This window comes from Protopterus annectens, chromosome 6.part0 (genome assembly GCF_019279795.1).
Source record: "Protopterus annectens isolate FY-2018-M chromosome 6.part0, PAN1.0, whole genome shotgun sequence".
NCBI classification, from domain to species: Eukaryota; Metazoa; Chordata; order Ceratodontiformes; family Protopteridae; genus Protopterus; species Protopterus annectens.
In genome coordinates, this window is record NC_056737.1 from 1,152,267,225 (window position 1) to 1,152,287,607 (window position 20,383).

Here is a 20,383-nt window from a genome sequence, read left to right on the forward strand (position 1 = left end):
ATTCAGATTTATGGTATTGGAAGCTGCTTTAAGTAAGAACTCGTTGTATGTGAATTTGTTTTTGGCAGTGACAACCCTTTTTACAAAATTTGTGTAACCTCACTTTGTTGAACTGTGTTACATTAGATCACTTAATCCCATGTTGTAAGTGGGCATATGTTAAGCAGTCTATAAAATGGCACCATCCAAATTATCAAATGAAAAAACTACAGAGACTATAATACTCTATTCATTGTAACAGAAAAAATAACAAGCACAGCAGAAGAGAAAAACATAAGCTGCAAATATCATTCAACAATTCTTTCACATAAAAGTAGCATATTACTGGTGTAATGATTTTTGAAGTTTGAAACGGTCAGAAAACAACTTCCACCTATCATGCACCTCTGGTTAGTCAGTAATTTCAAAAATCAGTGTCCTTAAAGTCCGGATACACCAACATTTTAATGAAATATCTTTTTTTCTGTACAGAATGACAGTTCATTAGGGATAATGTTACCAAATCACTCATCACGAAATCACTGGTAATAGGCACTAGAAGTCTTTTGGCTTTTCCCAGTTAGGAGTCGCTACAGCGGAACTCCAGTCCACTCATGATTGACAGTGGATTTTATGGTGCCGAGTTGCCAGCCCAACACCCAACCTTCAACGAAGGCACACCATTCACGCTTGCACCTACCTGCATGTCTTTAACGTCACTCGACTGCTACAGTCACTAAATTATGAGATACAGTCATTTTTCAAATGGCTATGTTATATAATTATCTTAAAGATGTAATATCTGGCATACATATACACACAGTGTATACAGACTGGAGCAACTCTGTTTCAGTTATCATTGCATTTCCATCATGAGGAAAGAGAAACCTCTCTCTAGAATTATGAAGTATGGCTGTGTACACAACTGATGCACTTAGTAGGCATTCAACATTCTGGACTTATCCTGTTAATACATATATTTAACATTTATAGATACTAGTTCCTGTTAATACATATATTTAACATTTATAGATACTAGTAGTCATTCAACACCCCAAACACTTTTTATATGCTCTAATATGATTATTTTAAAGCAGTAACACTTTAAGCTAGACATTACTAGCAAACAAAAGTGCATTCACTTATCTAATCACATGACTTTATTACAGTCCTGATAATACATTAGTACTTCATCGTCAATCCCACTGTCTGGCACTTAACCAGTATAATTGGAACTGAAATAGGAACCCGTACAAGGAAAACTATTAGTCAAACGATTATAATGAACAATATTTTCTTAGAAGCAGTCTGAAAAACAGATCAGAAGGTCACACTTGGTTGGATTTCACATGGTTTGTCATCTCTTGTGGAGTTTAAATTTCTACCTTTATCTTGGATATTGGACAGTGATAATGCTTTCAAAGGAGCACTCCTTTTTGAGATGGACTTGGTTATTCTTTATTTAAATACGTCAGGTTTATTCTCAGGAACATGATATTCAGGATGAAGCTCATCAGGATCTACTTGAATGTACCTCTGATTGTGTCTAACCATGGGGTGTGTTCTCTTTGCACAATGTAGGGCCTCATTTCATTCGTTGTCTGTACTGTTGTGTACACAGCTTAGCCAGTTCAGTTACATTTTCTGTTCCACCAAGACTTTGCATTACCTTGAGTTCTGTCTCTGTTTTATACAGCTTAGGAAACAATAATTTCCAAGGTGTGGTTGAGTCATATAGAACAGCATTTGGTTTTAATTCTGTGTTTACTGGCTCACAATTAAGCTGACCAACTTCACCAAACAAGCACATACTGACTTTATGTAATCTGGCAATCAGGCCTCTCTGACATGTCACATGTCTGCTGAGTAAACAATTTATGTACAGGCTATCCAGCCCACCCCACACTCCAACATGGCTGGAAACTTACAAATGCATTTGGGTTTGCCTGCAGGGCTACAAATCTGTGCTTCATACAATTGTGGACCCTTTGCGAAGTTTCTATAGGTAAAACATGCTATTACAGTAACATTAGCCCTTGCACCAGCTGTCTGTGAGCTTTGTGAATAAGAAGTTTCAGTCGCCAGTCTGCTTCAGTATTAAAAACCAGGACAAACATTTTCGGAACAGTATTTTCAGCCCTGTTTTCAGAAGTAATTTCTTTGATTAATTTGTTACAAATTACAGCAAAATGATCCATCTTTTTATATTTCTTACACTTTTGGCCTTGTGATGCAAACTACTTTTGCTCAGCATGACAAAAGTTACTCCTCATGTTGCACACTGCAGTCACTCAGCATGATATTGTTACACCTCATCCTACACAGCACTCTGACTCAGCATAATAATGGTTACACCTCATGCTACACAGTGATCTGACTCAGCATGATAACAGTTACACCTCATGCTACACAGTGATCTGACTTAGCATGATAACAGTTACACCTCATGCTACACAGTGATCTGACTCAGCATGATAACAGTCACACCTCATGCTGCACACTGATCTGACTCAGCATGATAACAGTTACACCTCATGCTACACACTGATCTGACTCAGCATGATAACAGTTACACCTCATGCTACACAGTGATCTGACTCAGCAAGATAACAGTTACACCTCATGCTACACAGTGATCTGACTCAGCATGATAACAGTTACACCTCATGCTACACAGTGATCTGACTCAGCATGATAACAGTTATACCTCATGCTACACAGTGATCTGACTCAGCATGATAACAGTTACACCCCATGCTGCACAGTGATCTGACTCAGCATGATAACAGTTACACCTCATGCTACACAGTGATCTGACTCAGCATGATAAGAGTTAAACCTCATGCTACACAGTGATCTGACTCAGCATGATAACAGTTACACCTCATGCTACACAGTGATCTGGTTCAGCATGATAACAGTTATAGTTCATGCTACACAGTGATCTGACTCAGCATGATAAATGTTATAACTCATGCTACACACTGCACTAACTCAGCATAACAGTTACAGTTCATGCTACACAGAGCTCTGACTCAGTGTGATATTGTTACACCTCATGTTGCACACTCCACTAACTCAGGATGATAACTGTTACACCTCATGGTGCACTGCTCTGACTCAGCATGGTAACTGTTACACCTCATGCTGCACTGCTCTGACTCAGCATGGTAACTGTTACACCTCATGCTGCACTGCTCTGACTCAGCATGGTAACTGTTACACCTCATGCTGCACTGCTCTGACTCAGCATGGTAACTGTTACACCTCATGCTGCACTGCTCTGACTCAGCATGGTAACAGTTACACCTCATGCTGCACTGCTCTGACTCAGCACAGTAATGGTTGCACTTCTGGCATTTGCCAAGCTTACACTTAGTCTGCTTCTTATGCACACACTAATGTTGACCAGTATTATATCTCTTTTTAAACTTACAATTCTCTCTCTGTGTTTTACCTCATGTCAGTGGCGGCTGGTGACTTCAAATCAAAGGGGGGGCTGCAGGAAACAGCTGAATGGGTGGGGTCAAGGGGAAGGGGTGTGGCCAACTAGAAAGGGGAGGGGCCATGCTCAAACCCACAAAAATTAACTTTAATTAAATACACTGCCCTGGGTGGCAAACCATCATTATGAGAGTCCAATCAAGACAAAAATAAGTGTAGAAGAATAAAAATATTTCAATGCATTGGCTGCATGACAGCTTACTTAATATCTAGATGGAAACAAAAGGTTGTGAGGCATGAACAAATAAATTACTTTTTAAATACATCACTGGAATGCCAGTCAAAATCAAGTACAAGAAAAACCAGAAGCACTCAACTCAAACCACTTCTCCTTGCACTGCAGTTCTAATTATAATTTATATTCAGCTTTATTAAAGTACCAAGTAACATGCTGAAAGTAGAAATCTCTGTGATGCCCCCACTTGTAAAAATGTTTCTTATCCAAAAAAGACCTGCTGCCTGACAACTATCTACTTGTTTCATGGGAAAACATGCAAGTAAAAAATGAAAAGCAAACAAGAAACAAGCTCAAGATACATTGCTTAAAGGATTACTGTACAGGTTATGGACCACACATGATTGGCATTCTGTTTAGTTTACGGGTAAAGTCTGTAGAGATGACTGGAAGTCTCCAACAAGTGTAATGAGCTTTTTAAAATAATGGAATCCTGTCCTTTAATACCCAAGGCTTATACATTATCTAGTCAAGTATTCTCTGCATGGCAACAGCAGAAAGGCTTTCAATGTTGGCAATTCTTTAACAGTTTGCATATTAAAGCTTACTTGCATCTTACGATCTCAGACAAGCTTACCTTATGGTCATTAAAGCATTGCTACTTAAACACAGAGCAACAGGCACTTTGAGTAATAAGCATAAATCAACAGTACAAAAATATGACAGAAACCAGACCATTCTGCAAAATAAAAGACAGATGAAAAGCCACTGTAGTACTTGTGTCTACCTTGGATGGGGGGGACACACTGCACATTTACACTGCATAACTACTCCTTGCCTTGCTTGGACACATCCAGAGTCACTACATGGTGGAGTGGGGTGCAACAAGTATGTCACAATTTGAAATGTCTCTGGCTGACTGTGATGGCCCTGACACATTTGTCATACCTCTCAACCTCAGAGCAAGAAATCTGGACAAAGCCATACACAGAAGTGGGACAAATGCCCTAAAATAAGAACAATTTTTAAATATTGCTCTAATAAACTTAGAAAGATAATAGAATAGGTCTTATATTAGTATGACTTTTCTGAAGGGTATAAAATCTGAAACTCAAATGTCTGTCATTATTTTCTAACTTCAGTCTTTAGTGATTTGTCACTAATTTGCCAAAAAACACAATTTTATGAAAAATGGACCAAATGTGATGCAAAAATATAAAATAGCCACACAATACAGCTGGGAACCTGTCAAAGAAGGGACACTTTAATATTAGTACTGCTAACTTGAGCAGCTGACAAAATAAAAGAATCTACATGCATTTCAAGTAATCTATAACTTTGATTATTACAGTTATTTCTTAATTGTAAACCCTCCATGTTTTCTTCCAAAATTGCTATTTTGCGGAGGGATTATTAGGGGGAAGAGCAACATTTTTTGCCAAAATCAGGGACAGTTGAGAGGTTGGCTATGCCTAATTCTATAAAGCAATTTATTTGCATGTACCTCTCAACCTATTAATGCAGTACATCTGAACAAGGCCAAATATATTGGGGGAACATATAAACAGTACTAAAAATTGCTCTTGTATAAATTGAGACAGTTGATAGAATAACAGTTCTTACTTTAGCATGCATTTTTCTGAAAGTTATGAAGTCGGAAACTCAGTGTATCATTATTTAGTGACTTAATTTCTAAATGATTTGCCAGAAAACTACAAATTTTATGAAGAACAAACCAAAAATAAGAAGCAAAAATCTATTCATTCTTTGAAAATCTGGACAGTTGGGAGGTATAGTTCAGCTGGGCCTGTGAGTTTGCTGCCCTTCCCCCCTGACAAAATCATGGTTGAATGGAGCCTCTGCAGCCATTCCAATGAACCATTACTTGGCTATTTCACTCCATTTACCATAAACACTAATGTGCATACTGCTTTACTTCTATAATGAGTTGGACTTCATTTGAAAGTTTTATTTTGTATTTTACAGCACAAACACTAAGTCATCTACTAAACAAAGCAATGCAGTCTCACAATGAAAACTTAGCATTAAAACTTCTCTGCCCTTGAAACTCACATTCATTGAAACAGCATTGAAACCCACATTCAAAGAAAATACATTTTGCCAGTGGCAGATAAAGAGTAATTGTGTGCTGTTTTCAAATCATAGGCCCCTTGCATATGAAACATACATGTGCTCTTTGATACACCTTCCTCATCGTACTAAATTATATTCCTTGTACAATATATTACAGTTGTTAGAGGGTGTTTAAATTTGTTTTGAACATTTTTCCAGTAAGCAATGAAACAAAATGCATGCACCCATAATGACAAAACTGCCCAGTTCAGAACATTTATCATAAAAGTCTACTCAGACCTCCACAGTCCACCATTACCAGTAAATATGCACAATTCTACAGTCCACCATTATCAGTAAATATGCACAATTCTACAGTCCACCATTATCAGTAAATATGCACAATTCACAGTCCATTATCAGTAAATATGCACAATTCTACAGTCCATTATCAGTAAATATGCACTATCTCTGAAGAAGTAAAAGTCATCTAAATAATTCCACATTAAAGAAATCTGTAACTAATGAAGAGGCTGCTGCTAGTAAACACCTTTATATTTCATGGTTTCATTGAAAAATAAAGTGTCTGTTGCCCCTCAGGAATAAATTGCCTATATTACATTAAAAAAAATGATAAGCTAGTAATATTGCAAGAGGAAATGGATGACAAACTGATAATGGACTCATAGTTAGTATCTTCACCAAGGAGAACATTCTTAGTACGGCAGCATCCACCCCTTGGGGGAGTAGAACCCACAGCCTTCTGCATCAAAGGCAAGTACACAACCTGTTGTGCTATTAACAAGGCAAACCAACTTCACTTAAGCAACACTAAACTTCTGTTCCCCTGCAGCTCTCAGCTTCTTGTAAAATCTATTCAATACTCAACTTCACAGCACAAGAAAACTGGAAAAAGCCAAAATGTATTGGGGGGGGGGCAAAAGCCCAAAAACCAGGGACACAAACATTGATTGTATAATCTTGGAAAGTTGCTAGAACCATACATTTTACTGCCAAGCTCCCTGTGCAAAACAGTCAGAGCAACATACCACTACGCCAAATCAGCTGCTTTGTAAAAGAGGAAGACTGAAACTTAAATGGCTATCATTTAGTGAATTCAGTTCTCACCATAGCTGTCAACCTCTTAGTATAAAACACCTGGACAAACCCAGTAAGGAGGGAATACAGCCCTCAAACATTCAGTGAATTATTTCTTGCCATAGCTGTCAACCTTAAAACCTGGACGAAGCCAATAATGGGGGAATACAGTCCCAAAAATAGGGACACATTTCAAATATTCATCTTATAAACTTAGAAAATTGCTAGAATAAAAGGTTGTGTTACGGTTGTGTTACTATGTATTTTCTGAAGAACATGAAGTCTGAAATTCAAATGCCTGTCAATTTTACTGCTGACAGAATAAAAACAATTTTCAGCAGAGACCCAGGGAGAAATACTGCAGACACATCTTTGTAAAATGACAGGGCACCAGAGCAAATCCACACAAATATAGGGAGGAGATGCAGACTCCTCACAGAAGGCACCCCAGCCAAGAATCAAACCAGAAAACCTATAGCTGTGAGGCAACAATACTACCACTACACCATCAAATATGCAAGGACTTAAACATTCAGAAACCTGAAGTCTGAAATTCAAATGCCTGTCAATTTTATTTAACATGTGTTACTCAGGACAGTCTGACTTGGAACAAAAAAAAAATTTCAGCAGAAGCCCAGGAAGAAATAATGCAGACATGTCTTTGTAACATGGGAGGACACAAAAGCAAACCCACACAAACACAGGGAGAAGATAAAGACCCCACAAAGAAGGCACCCCAGCCAAGAAGCAAACCTGAGAACCTGCAGCTGTGAGGCAACAATGCTACCACTGCACCATCAAATATCAAGCATTGCAACATTTACAAACCACAGATATTATGAGGAACAGATCAGATCAAATATGAGGCGAAAATCTGCAGTTTTCTTATTTTACAAATGGTGGTGGGTAAGGAATTCAGGTCTTTAACACTTGCATACAAGGTACAGGGTTCAAGCCTGAGGTATTCCCTACCACACACACACACACACACACACACACCTGTAGGAGCAAACCACAAAAACTAAATATACTGCACTGGGTGCCAAACAGTCATTATGAGAGTCCAATCAAGACAAAATGAAGTGTAGAAGAATAAAAATATTTCAATGCATTGGCTGCATGACAGATTAATATCTAGATGGAAACAAAAAAGGTTGTGAGGCATGAAAAAATAAATTACTTTTTTTTAAATACATTAATGGAATGCCAGTCAAAATCAAGTATAAGAAAAACAAGCAGCACTCAACTCAAACCACTTCTTGCACTGCAGTTCTAATTATAATTTATATTCAGCTTTATTAAAGTAACAAGTAACATGCTGAAAGTAGAAATCTCTGATGCCCCCACTTGTAAAAATGTTCCTTATCCAAAAAAAGTCCTGCTGCCTGACATCTGCTTGTTTCATGGGGAAAACATGATCAAAGTAAAAAATGAAAAGCAAACAAGAAATAAGCTCAAGATACATTGCTTAAAAGGATTACTGTACAGGTTATGGGCCACATGATTGGCATTCAGTTTACGGGTAAAGCCTGCAGAGATGACTGGAAGTCTCCAAGTGTAATGAGACTCTTAAAATAATGTAATTCTGTCCTTTATTACAAATACTGGCATATGCATTTCTATACCCAAGGCTTATACATTATCTAGTTAAGTATTCTCTACAAGGCAACAGAAAGGCTTTCAATGTTGACAGTTCTTTAACAGTATGCTTATTAAAGCTTACTTGCATCTTGCAATCTCAGCCAAGCTTACCTGATGGTCATTAAAGTATTGCTACTTAAACACAGAGCAACAGGCACTTTGAGTAATAAGCATAAATCAACAGTACAAAAAATATGACAGAAACCAGACCATTCTGTAAAAATCAAGGACAGATGAAAAGCCACTCTAGTACTTGTGTCTACCTTGGATGGGTGGGATTCTCTGCACATTTTCACTGCATAACTACTCCTTGCCTTGCTTCGACAGATCCAGAGTCACTACATGGGGGAGTGGGATGCAACAAGTATGTCACAATTTGAAATGTCTCTGGCTGACTGTGATGTCCCTGACACATTTGTCATACCTCTCAACCTCAGAGCAAGAAATCTGGACAAAGCCATACAAAGAAATGGGACAAAGGCCCAAAAATAAGGACAATTTTTAAAATATCGCTCTTATAAACTTAGAAAGCTAATAGAGGTCTTGCATTACTATGAATTTTCTGAATGGTATGAAATCTGAAACTCAAATGTCTGTCATTATTTTCTAACTTCAGTCTTTAATTATTTGTCACTAATTTGCCAAAAAAACACAATTTTATGAAAAATGGACCAAAAATGTGATGTAAAAATATAAAATAGCAACACAATACAGCTGAGAACCTGTCAGAGAAGGGACACTTTAATATTAGTACTGCTAACTTGAGCAGCTGACAAAATAAAATACCTACATGCATTTCTGAAATAAAAGTAATCTGATTATTACAGTTATTTCTTAATTATAAACCCTCCATGTTTTCTTCCAAAATTGCTATTTTGCGGAGGGATCATTAGGGGAAGAGCAACATTTTGAGTCAAAATCAGGGACAGTTCAGAGGTTTGGCTATGCCTAATTATATAAAGCAATTTATTTGCATGTACCTCTCAACCTGTTAATGCAATAAATCTGGAGCCAAATATATTGGGGGAACATATAAACAGTACTAAAAATTGCTCTTCTATAAACTGGGACATAAATCTGGACAAGGCCAAATATATTGGGGGAACATATAAACAGTACTAAAATTGCTCTTCTATAAACTGGGACAGTTGATAGAACAGGTCTTACTTTAGCATGCATTTTTCTGAAGGTTATGAAGTCTGAAACTAGTGTGTCATTATTTAGTGACTTAATTCCTAAATGATTTGCCAGAAAACCACAAATTTTATGAGGAACAAACCAAAAATAAGAAGCAAAAAATCTATTCATTCTTTGAAAATCTGGACAGTTGGGAGGTATAGTTCAGCTGGGGCTGTCTAAGTTTGCCGCCCTTCCCCCTCACAAAACCATGGTCGAATGGAGCCTCCCTGCAGCCATTCCAATGATCCATTACTTTGCTATTTCACTCCATTTACCATAAACACTAATGTGCATACTGATTTACTTCTATGATAATTTGAACTTCATTTGAAAGTTTTATTTTGCATTTTACAGCACAAACACTAAGACATCTGCTAAATAAACTTGGCATTAAAACTTCTCTGCCCTTGAAACTCACATTCATTGAAATAACATTAAAACCAACATTCAAAGAAAATACATTTTACCTGTGGCAGCTAAAAATTAATTCTGGGCTGTTTTCAAATCATAGGCCCCTTGCATATGAAACATACATGTGCTCTTTGATACACCTTCCTTTTGCTTTGAACATTTTTCCAGTAAACAATGAAACAAAACTGTCCAATTCAGAACATTTCCATCATAAAAGTCTACTCAAACTTCTACAGTCCACTATTATCAGTAAATATGCACAATTCTACAGTCCACCATTATCAGTAAATATGCACAATCTCTGAAGTAGTAAAAAAGTAATCTAAATAATTCCACGTTAAATAGATCTGTAATGAAGAGGTTGGTGCTAGCAATCACCTTTATATTTCATGGTTTCATCGAAAAATAAAGTGTCTGATGCCCCTGAGGAATAAATTCCCTAAATTACATTAAAAATAAGCTAGTAATATTGCAATAGGAAATGGATGGCAAACTGATAACAGGCTCATAGTTAGTATCTTAATTTTCAGTATGGCAGCATTCACCCCTTATGGGAGTAGAACCAACAACCTTCTGCATCAAAAGGAAGTACACAACCTTTTGTGCTATTAGCAATGTGAGCTGACTTAGCATAATCAGCACTAAACTTCTCTTCCCCTGCAGCTCTCAGCTCCTTGTAAAATCTACTCAATACTCAACTGCATCTCAACTTCGCAGCACAAGAAGTCTGGAAAAAGCCAAATTTATTGGGGTGGGTCAAAAGGGCAAAAACCAGGGACACATTAAACATTGCTTGTATAATCTTGGAAAGCTGCTAGAAGAAAATGCTGTGTTACCACCATACATTTTACTGCCAAGGTCCCTGTGCAAGAGTCAGAATAACATACCACTATGCCAAATCACCTGCTTTGTGAAAGAAAAATGCTGTGTTACCACCGTACATTTTACTGCCAAGGTCCCTGTGCAAAACAGTCAAGAGCAACATACCACTATGCCAAATCAGCTGCTTTGTGAAAGAGAGGAAGACTGAAACTTAAATGGCTATCATTTAATGAATTCAGTTCTCACCATAGCTGTCAACCTCTTAGAACAAAACACCTGGACAAACCCAGTAATGAGGGAATACAGCCCTCAAACATATTCAGTGAATTCAGTTCTTGCCATAGCTGTCAACCTTAGCACAAAAAACCTGGACAAAGCCACTAACAGGGTATTACAGTCCCAAAAATAAGGACAAATTTCAAATAGCCATCTTATAAACTTAAAAAACTGCTATAATAAAAGGTTGCGTTACTATATATTTATTGCTAAAATAAAACGCTGTTTTACTATGTATTTTCTGAAGAATATGAAGTCTGAAATTCAAATGCCTGTCAATTTTACTTCTGACGGAACAAAAACAATTTTCAGCAGAGGCCCAGGGAGAAATACTGCAGAAACATGTCTTTGTAAAATGGCAGGACACCAGAGCAAATCCACACAAACACAGGGATAAGATGCAGACGCCACACAGAAGGCACCCCAGCCAAGAATCAAACCAGAAAACCTATAGCTGTGAGGCAACAATACTGCCACTGCACCATCAAATATGTAAGGAACTAAACATTCAGAAACCTGAAGTCTGAAATTCAAATGCCTGTCAATTTTATTTAACATTTGTTAATCAGGACAGTCTAACTTGGAACAAAAAAAAAAATTCAGCAGAGGCCCAGGAAGAAATAATGCAGACATGTCTTTGTAACATGGGAGGACACAAAAGCAAACCCACACAAACACAGGGAGAAGATACAGACCCCCCCTACAAAGAAGGCACCCCAGCCAAGAAGCAAACATGAGAACCTGCAGCTGTGAGGCAACAATGCTACCACTGCACCATCAAATATTAAGCATTGCAACATTTGTAAACCACAGATATTATGAGGAACAGATCAGATCAAATATGAGGCAAAAATCTGCAATTTTTTTACAAATGGTGGTGGGTACGGAATTCAGGTCTTTAACACCTGCATACAAGGTACAGGGTTCAAGCCTGAGGTATTCCCTACCTAACCACCAGTATATTGCACCAGGGGCATTTTCACACACACACACACACACAGTCCCTGTACACTTACCTTGTCCTGTAGTACATTCCTGTCTGCAAAACCACCATTAAATCCAGGTCCCTGTCCCCAAAACCACCATTAAATAAATCCACAAACCCATGCAGATCCGACCTTGCCCATCGCGAGATATTCCCCTGCAGCAAGCCAATCCAGGCCCGAGATCCTTCTCCTGACTGCCGACCTTGCAGTCTGACCCCGACACTTTTCCCCAGCGAGTTCCCAGGCAGTCTATGCAGTTTAAAACTACATAGACTTGTGGGAGCGCTCCTGTCTCAATCAGGACTGCTGCTGAGACAATCTGCGCATGCTCCATGCTCCAGACTGTCTCAGCAGCAGTCTGGACTAGTGCGCATGCGCGAAGTCCACGAAATTTTAAAATATTTTTTTTCTTATTTTTTTCTTTTTATTTATTTTTTCTTTTGTTAGTTTGAAGTTGAGGGGGCTGCAGTCTGGCAGTCCAATAGCACGGGCCGCTCCTGCCTCATGTACATCATTTGCCATATTTAAATTAGTAATTTGTTTATTTACTAATTCTGCTTCTTTGGCAATTTGTACAGCTTTTTCTAAAGTTGCATTTACTTCAAGTTGTAACTTTTGAGATCCTTTAACATCACCCATCCCAATAACAGTTCTGTCTCTGATTTGGTTCATAGGTTTATAGATTAGGTTCATAGATTATTACTAGGCTAACTGTCATTGTTCATAGGTTCATAGGTTCATACTAGGCTATCTGCCCTAGGGCATTTATAAGCCTAGCCAGAGTGTGTTTGGCTTTCGCCACCCATTTTAAATTAATTTTGCTATGCCCTTTTTCGAGGTTAGTATACTGTGCCTCTGTCTAACAGTGACACAGAAGTGATACCCGGGGTAAACCTATGATCTCCCATCCACTCATCAAGATTCCTCTTGAAGAGAGTCAATGAGGGACTCTGCCTAACCTGGACTGGGATTTTATTCCAGAGTGAAGGGAGCCTCTGGGTTATGAATCTGTCCCTCCAGCATGTCCTATTTATTTCAGTGTTGAGGTTCAAGTCTCTCAAGCAAGTAGCTTGATGGGATTTGGATTTTCTGAGGTGCAGCATGTCCATTAATTCCGGGTTGGACATGGCTTTATACATCAGGCACAGATCGCCTCTGAGCAGGCGGTATGCCACTGAGTAGAGCTGGAGTTCCTTTAACCGGGCAGCATATGGCATCTGTTTGAGCCCTTTGATCCTCTTGGTGAGGTACTTTTGGGGTCTTTCCAGTTGCTGCAGGTGTCTAGTAAGGTACATCCCAAAAGGGGCACTGTACTCAATTATGGGCCTGATGAGGGATGAGTAAAGAGGCACGATGACCTCCCCTGATCTAATTGTGAATCCCTTCATGATTAGGTGGGCTATATAAAATGTTTTTCTAACCACTTTGGCCACATGGTTGTCAAATGAGAGATTGCTATCAACTTGGGTCCCCAGGTCCCTAATTACTTCTTCTGTACTTAATGGATTACCACCTATGTGGTAATTTGTGGGCACTTTGTTTTTGCCAAAGGGGATGACTATACACTTTTTGGCGTTTAGCTTGAGGCCATGGCTCTGGCACCAGTTGTCTGTTTCTATGAGGCCCTTTTGGAGGATGCTTTTGTCGGCTGGAGAGTCTATTATGGCGCCCAGTTTGCAGTAATCTGCGAACTTGGTCAGCCACAGTCCTTCCGTGTTGGCCTGTACCTCCGAGAAATATATACTGAACAAGAGAGGTCCCAGGACTGAGCCTTGTGGGATGCCACTTGTAACTGGTTTGGAGTCTGACATGGCTCCAGCAATTCTAACCATGTGGGTTCTGTCCTTGAGCCAGTTTGCAACCCATCTAGTGACATAGGGGTTTATATTTAAGCTGGTGAGCTTATCTATAATGCCCGAGTGGGGTATTGTATCAAAGGCTTTTAGCGAGGTCCAGGTAGGCTGTGTGGACCACCTTCCCCTCTTCAATGGCCTTGGTGACTGTTTCAAAGAAATCGACCAGGTTTAAGAGGCAGGATCTGCCCTTAACAAAGCCGAACTGGGTAGGATCCAGTGTCGGTAGGTCCCCAATATCTTTATTTATGAGGTCCATGATGATCCTTTCCATAGCTTTGCAGACCAAGCTAGTCAGGCTTATGGGGCGATAGTTTCCAGGATTCGTTGAGGCACCACCTTTGTGGAGAGGGACCACTGCTGCTGTACGTCACTCTTTGGGTACATATCCTGTAGTAAGGCTGAGACTGAACAGTAGTTTTAGGTTTGGGTTTAGCTCTTCTTGGAGTTCAATTAGGACGCAGCCCGGGACACCGTCTGGTCCCATTGATGCTGTGTTTTTTGCTTTGGAGAGGGCAGCTCTTACCTGAGCATCTGAGATGTCAGGGGGGCAGCACTCTGCTAGGATAGATATTTGCCCTTTTGGTGGGGGGGGGAGTTTGCACTGAACCTGTCAGCTAGGATGTTGGCAATGTCTGTGGGTTCGGTGTATTTTTTGTCATTTTGGACTAATTCTGAGCATATATGGGAATTCCCACCCAAGTTCCTAACATAAAAAAAATAAAGTCTTGTGATTATCCTTAGTGTCCTGTGCAATTTTTCTCTCGAAGCTGGCCTTAGACGATTTTATGAGTGCCTGTAGTTTTTTTGCTAATACCGATCAGAGATGCCTTCCCTTTTTGGGATTTTGCTCTATCATGTAGTAGCTTCCTCCTTCTATTGTATAGTTTGTTTATGGCTGGGGTCCACCAGACAGGACGTCTGCCTTTGGAGGATTGGATCTTGGTTTTATTTGGGATTGCATGATCCATGCATTCCTGAAGGTGTTCATAGAATGCGTTTGGGCTGTTTTAAGCCTAGCTAATTACCCCATGTGAGAATCAAACCCTGCACCTTGTGTCTGTAAGGTAAACACCTTAACCATTCGGCCAACCTTCCATTGAACACACAATTTTCAGCCATTTCGTGAAAGTGCCTTACAAAAACTTCAACACATTCACATTTGGCTTGCTTAATTCTGTGGAAGCATGCCCTTTCATGTATAGTATTACTTTTTGGCGTAAAATATGTGTTGAGGTCACTAATTACTTACTCATAAATAACATTCTGGCTCTCTGAGAAAGAAAAGGAATTGTATATTGCCTCTACTTATTTTCTCATTGAAAACAACAAAGTGTTTACCAGGACTTGTCTTGCTTTTTTTATCAAACATTGTTACTACTCCAAAATGCAAACTGTTGCTTCCAGGCATGCCAGCCAAACTTGTTTGAGAACAGCTTAAAGTCAGTAAAACAACCATTTTGTGAAGTAAAATTGCTTCTTTCCAGTTAGAAATAGGTTACTAGGAGCTTAGCATTGTTTTGTACTGAAGTGATGTTTTCATTTTTACTATGAAGGAGATCTATGTTCTGATATCATGTCATGAAACACTTGTCTGTTTACCCAGTCATGCCAGATACCAGTGTCATTAATGTCAGAGTACACCAGTATTTTAACATAGCAGGCAACGTTTATTCTGTACAAAATGGCAGCTCAGTAAGCATAATACTAATAGTTTAGTCATCATGAATACATTGTCACTAGGCAATAGGCCCAATGCATTGTGGGGCATATGCATTCTTAAAACAACTATACAATACAATAATCTTAAAGTTGTAATGGCTATATTACATAGTCTCAGTATATAAAACTCTAGCAACAGTACCTCAATTGTCATCACATCATCCATATTTAAAAACTGTCATTTTTTTTCATTATCCACTATACAGTGTAAGTAATCATGGGTCTACATTCAGCCATTGAATGGAACTTCAACTAAATGATTGCACATCAAACTCTATCCATCAAATGTTCTTTCTGCAAACATTCATTTCAACGATGGGAAAAGTAACTAGTTGGCCATCACTTCCCCATCTGCCCTTTTCCCCACTGTAGTGTGGGTTCATAGTTCATAGGTTCATAGGTTCATAGGTTAGTACTAGACTAACTGCCCTTGCGAGCCATTTTAAGCCTAGCCAATTATCCCTTGTGAGACTCAAGCCCTGCACCTTGTGTTTGTAAGGCAAACACCTTAACCGTACATATAGTCAAGGGGTGTGTGGGGGTAAAGCCCCCCACCTGGGTGGATTTGAAATACTGCAGTAGGGCACATGGGGAAGTGGTAGACAAATAGTTACTTTCCCCATTGATGAAATGAATATTCGATGGATAGGGTTTGATGTTCAGTTATTCATTGAAAGTTCCATTCAATGGCTGAACATATAACCCAGTAATCATAAGGAGCTGCTACTTTTACCCCTCCCCCAAGAGCAGTCCTCTAAGTTGTGGTAAAGCATGCTTGGATAAAATAAATCACACATCCAGCAGGCAATTGCTGTTGCTTAAAAAATGTAAAGTAACACTTAGCATATTATATCAAAAATGTCTTGCTTTAAATGCCATTATGATTTAAACAAAATATTTTACATTGTATTCAGACAGTGGTTTAAACCAGTGTTTTTCATGGGTGGCAAAGATGCAACCCATCTCCATGCAGGCATCTTACTTTCAGTAGTTACAGGCTGTGGCAGTGGTAACAGCTATGTTCACCAAATGCATACATTTGGTATTAGGTTACTGGGAAAAGATATATGTCTATTGCCACCACCTTTTCAAAAATGTTAAAGCATATTTTTGTTTTGCTGACAATGTATTGTTTATACACAGCAAAGAGGAAGAGTTACATTTATTCTGCACATATTTAAACAGTTCTACAGAATTCTTGAATCTGAAATTTGAGTATAATGTAAGTCAAGTCAATAATCTTGATATCTAAATATCACTATTTCTAAGGATTTACCAAACAGCATACAGATTTCTATAGTTCACAAAGAAATTACAAGTAACTCATATTTAGAGTTTAGTAGTATGCATCCAACATATATTAAGAAAAAGATAGTTAAGCGACAAATGGTGTGAGCAAAGAGGCTGAGTCCATGAAAACGTCTTTCACATAGAGCTGTAGAGGTTAAAACAAATATTGTAAGAGGGGATCCCCAGAAACATTGTTGGAAAACATGTTCAAGAGAAGTAAAAGAGGGCAGCGAGAGTTCTTTTAGATCAGTACTAGTAGCAGATATAATTGAGAATTTTGATAGAGAAGAATATAATATTAATTGAGATTTGAGGGTTATGCTTATATATAGTTTAGATAACCCTAGTATAAATGATATAATCAGCAATAACTCAGACTCAGATGGCAAGTTCAGAAATAAAGACAATATGGGGCTGCAAAACAATTTTTATAAACAAAGAAACAATTTTAATGTTCATGTTAAAGATACTTTAGAGGGCAGAAGTAGAACAATTCAATGTCATGAGAATAAAATAAAGGAAATATTTGCCTGTGATAATTGTAAGTATTGTAGATTCATTTCTAATTCACCAGCTTTCTCTTTTGTTAATACTCAGAAGAAATATAAATTACCATTGTCTCAACTGCAAATCAAAAGGCATTATTTATGTAGACTCTTGTCTCAGCTGTGAATTTATATTGGATGTACTTATGAAGATAATTATACAATGCTGACAAGAAATGAACAAATGAATTGTTCATATGTTTGTACTAGACTAGCTGCCCTTACAGGCTATTTTTTTCAATAAACTTTATTTTCATTTTACATAAAGATAATACATATATATTCCAACTCTTACATAGTGGCACATATATAGATAATATACATTACAGGATTGACAGTGACATGGAAGGCCACAAAGCACAACTATTTATATTATGTACAAAGGTGCTTTACAGACAGTATTTTCAAATTTTATGTACAACACTTATGATGTTATACAGTCAAGTCCAGTGTTTACTAACTGTGGGGTTGTGTGTATTTCCCTAGACTCCACTACAGTGTACTTCTGTGTGTTTTTGGTATTAGCTTATGGTAGATGATGTTAAAGGTCTGTTCCCAAATTTCTAGATTTTTCAAGTTTTTAATTCCTTTGTTAATTACCATCTTGTATGCTAGAAGATGTTTTATGGCCATTTTTTTGAATCCTTCCCAAGTAATATTCAGAGGGTCTAACCATTTGGATGTTATGTATAGATTCATTAGTAAAAAAAAAAAAACGTTATGAGTATGTTTGTTTGGTTTCCAGTTTTGTTTGGTGGAGGGATATGAAGTAGTGTAAATACCAGTGTTAATGACTTCTCGTAGCCCATTTTTTGTAGTTGGATTTTTAGGGAGTTCCATAATTTATACACACATTTACAACTCCAGAAGATGTGAGTTAAATCTGCCTTTTGATTCTTACAGTGTAGGCAGTTTGGTGATTTGGATGCGTTGAATTATTGATCATAAGTTGTGTGTGTGTGTCAGTTTTTTAAGAGGTATTGTTTTCAGAGTTGGTTTAATAACTTGTCTTATCTGTTGTTCATCAATAGATGCTTTTAATTTTAGCCAATAATCAAAAAAAGAAGAGCATGCTAATATTTAATTTCACATAATTTTATGTGTGTTAGATATTGTTTTTCTTCTAGATAAAATAACCTTCCATAGTGATACACAATTATCTATGTCTCTATTGTGTAGGTTGCTATTTTGGAGGTAAATGGAACAAAGTTCTTTAGTTTATCTTAGTATGATTGTGTATGACTTAGGTAAGTTAAGTTTATTTCCCATTTCTTGGATTGTACAGTTGTGGTAGGCATAGTCTATTGTCTTTTAGTAAAGGAAAAGTGCTAAGGTCTATCATTGTTATTAATTTTCAAGTTTGGGTTTTTATGAAAGGGTTGCAGGATTTCCATCGCTGGCCAGAGATTTAAGGAAAAAAAAGGTTTTGTGTTATGTTAATGGAGTGTTGTAAAGGTTCTATAATAGTGTAAACTTGTATTTCTTTTTTGTTTAGAATAGGGAAAGCTTTGGGATTAATGCCTAGTGCTTTAGTGTACCTGAAATATATTGTTACCTAAGGAGGAGTCCAAGTGCCGGGTATTGGGTGTCGGGTTGTGCTCAGCTATTCTCAGTATTCTATTAGTATTAATAATGGAATAGTAGAGTTTAAAGTCCGTAAGTTTCAAACCCCCCTTTGACTTGGGGAGAGATTTTTTTTTATATGAAATTCTTGTTTTTTTTGGGTTCCCATATAAATTTAGCCAAAAATGTGTGAAATTGATTGAAGAACTTATTGTGTACAGTTATTTGTGATGTCATGAATATATAAGCCTAGTCAGTTTCCCTTCATATGTAAAAAGTAAACCCTGTACCTTGTGTATGTGAGGTAAACACTTTTAACAGTTATGTCAATGTGCAAACATTCTTTAAAATGTACCAGTTTTACAGAGTTTTTATTTATATTTTGGTTTCTGCTGACTGAGATGTGAGAGAGAAAGGTATAGAATACCAGCTTGCTTTTCAATTGTATTATTTGCAGATTTTATATAACACTTTTTTTCTGGGATCAATCACCACAAAAATTTTATAATATTGAAAAATGAGATATGAGGCATTTACGATTAAGTATTTGATGTCACATGATTGTTTAATTATCACATGGTACTTTTACCCACATGCTATGCTACTATCATTTAAATAGCAAGAAGACGGTTCATTGCCACATCTGAAGAAGTCTTTGGTTTGTGACATAAAATGTGTTTACTGGTAGAAATTTGCTATTTTATTTTTTAATGAGTGTGTCCCTGCAATCTGCATTTTTTTTTTTTTACATTCTAAAGGAATTTGCTGAATTAATTAATGAATGAAGCTATAAACATGTGCTTAGAGCTACATCATTCATTTACTAATTACCCTGAGCTACATCATTCATTTACTAATTACCCTCACTGAGGCTGGTTATAGTAAGGCAAAGTTTTCTTCAGTGACTGAACTTGCAAGCACCATCTGAATGAAGTTAATAAATAATTGAAATTGTAGCACTGACCATGCATTTTTACAATTCTATTCATTCTGCTACTACATAACAAACTTGTTCAATGGGATAAAAATAGTAAAAAACATGTCTACTGTCCCCTGACCTTCTCTGTCGGAGAAACTGTCCCCAGAAAAAATATGGTTTCGAAGCTAACGTCTTTGACCATGTAGAAAACTCATTTTTAGCTGTCTCTTTACAACTTATTTTAGGTGTATTCAAAGATGAATGCTTGCAAATTGGTTGTAAAGGAGCAGTTAAAAATGACTTGCAGGCTGGATTTGACCCATGGATTGTCAGATGCATAGCCCTAC

The 20,383-nt window shown here is 37.7% G+C and overlaps 1 protein-coding gene across 2 annotated transcripts in view; it reads left to right on the forward strand.

Moving 5' to 3' along the window:
• KCNH7 (potassium voltage-gated channel subfamily H member 7) overlaps window positions 1-20,383 on the forward strand; it is a 2,626,261-nt gene that overhangs the window by 2,531,888 nt on the left and 73,990 nt on the right. The window lies entirely within an intron of this gene.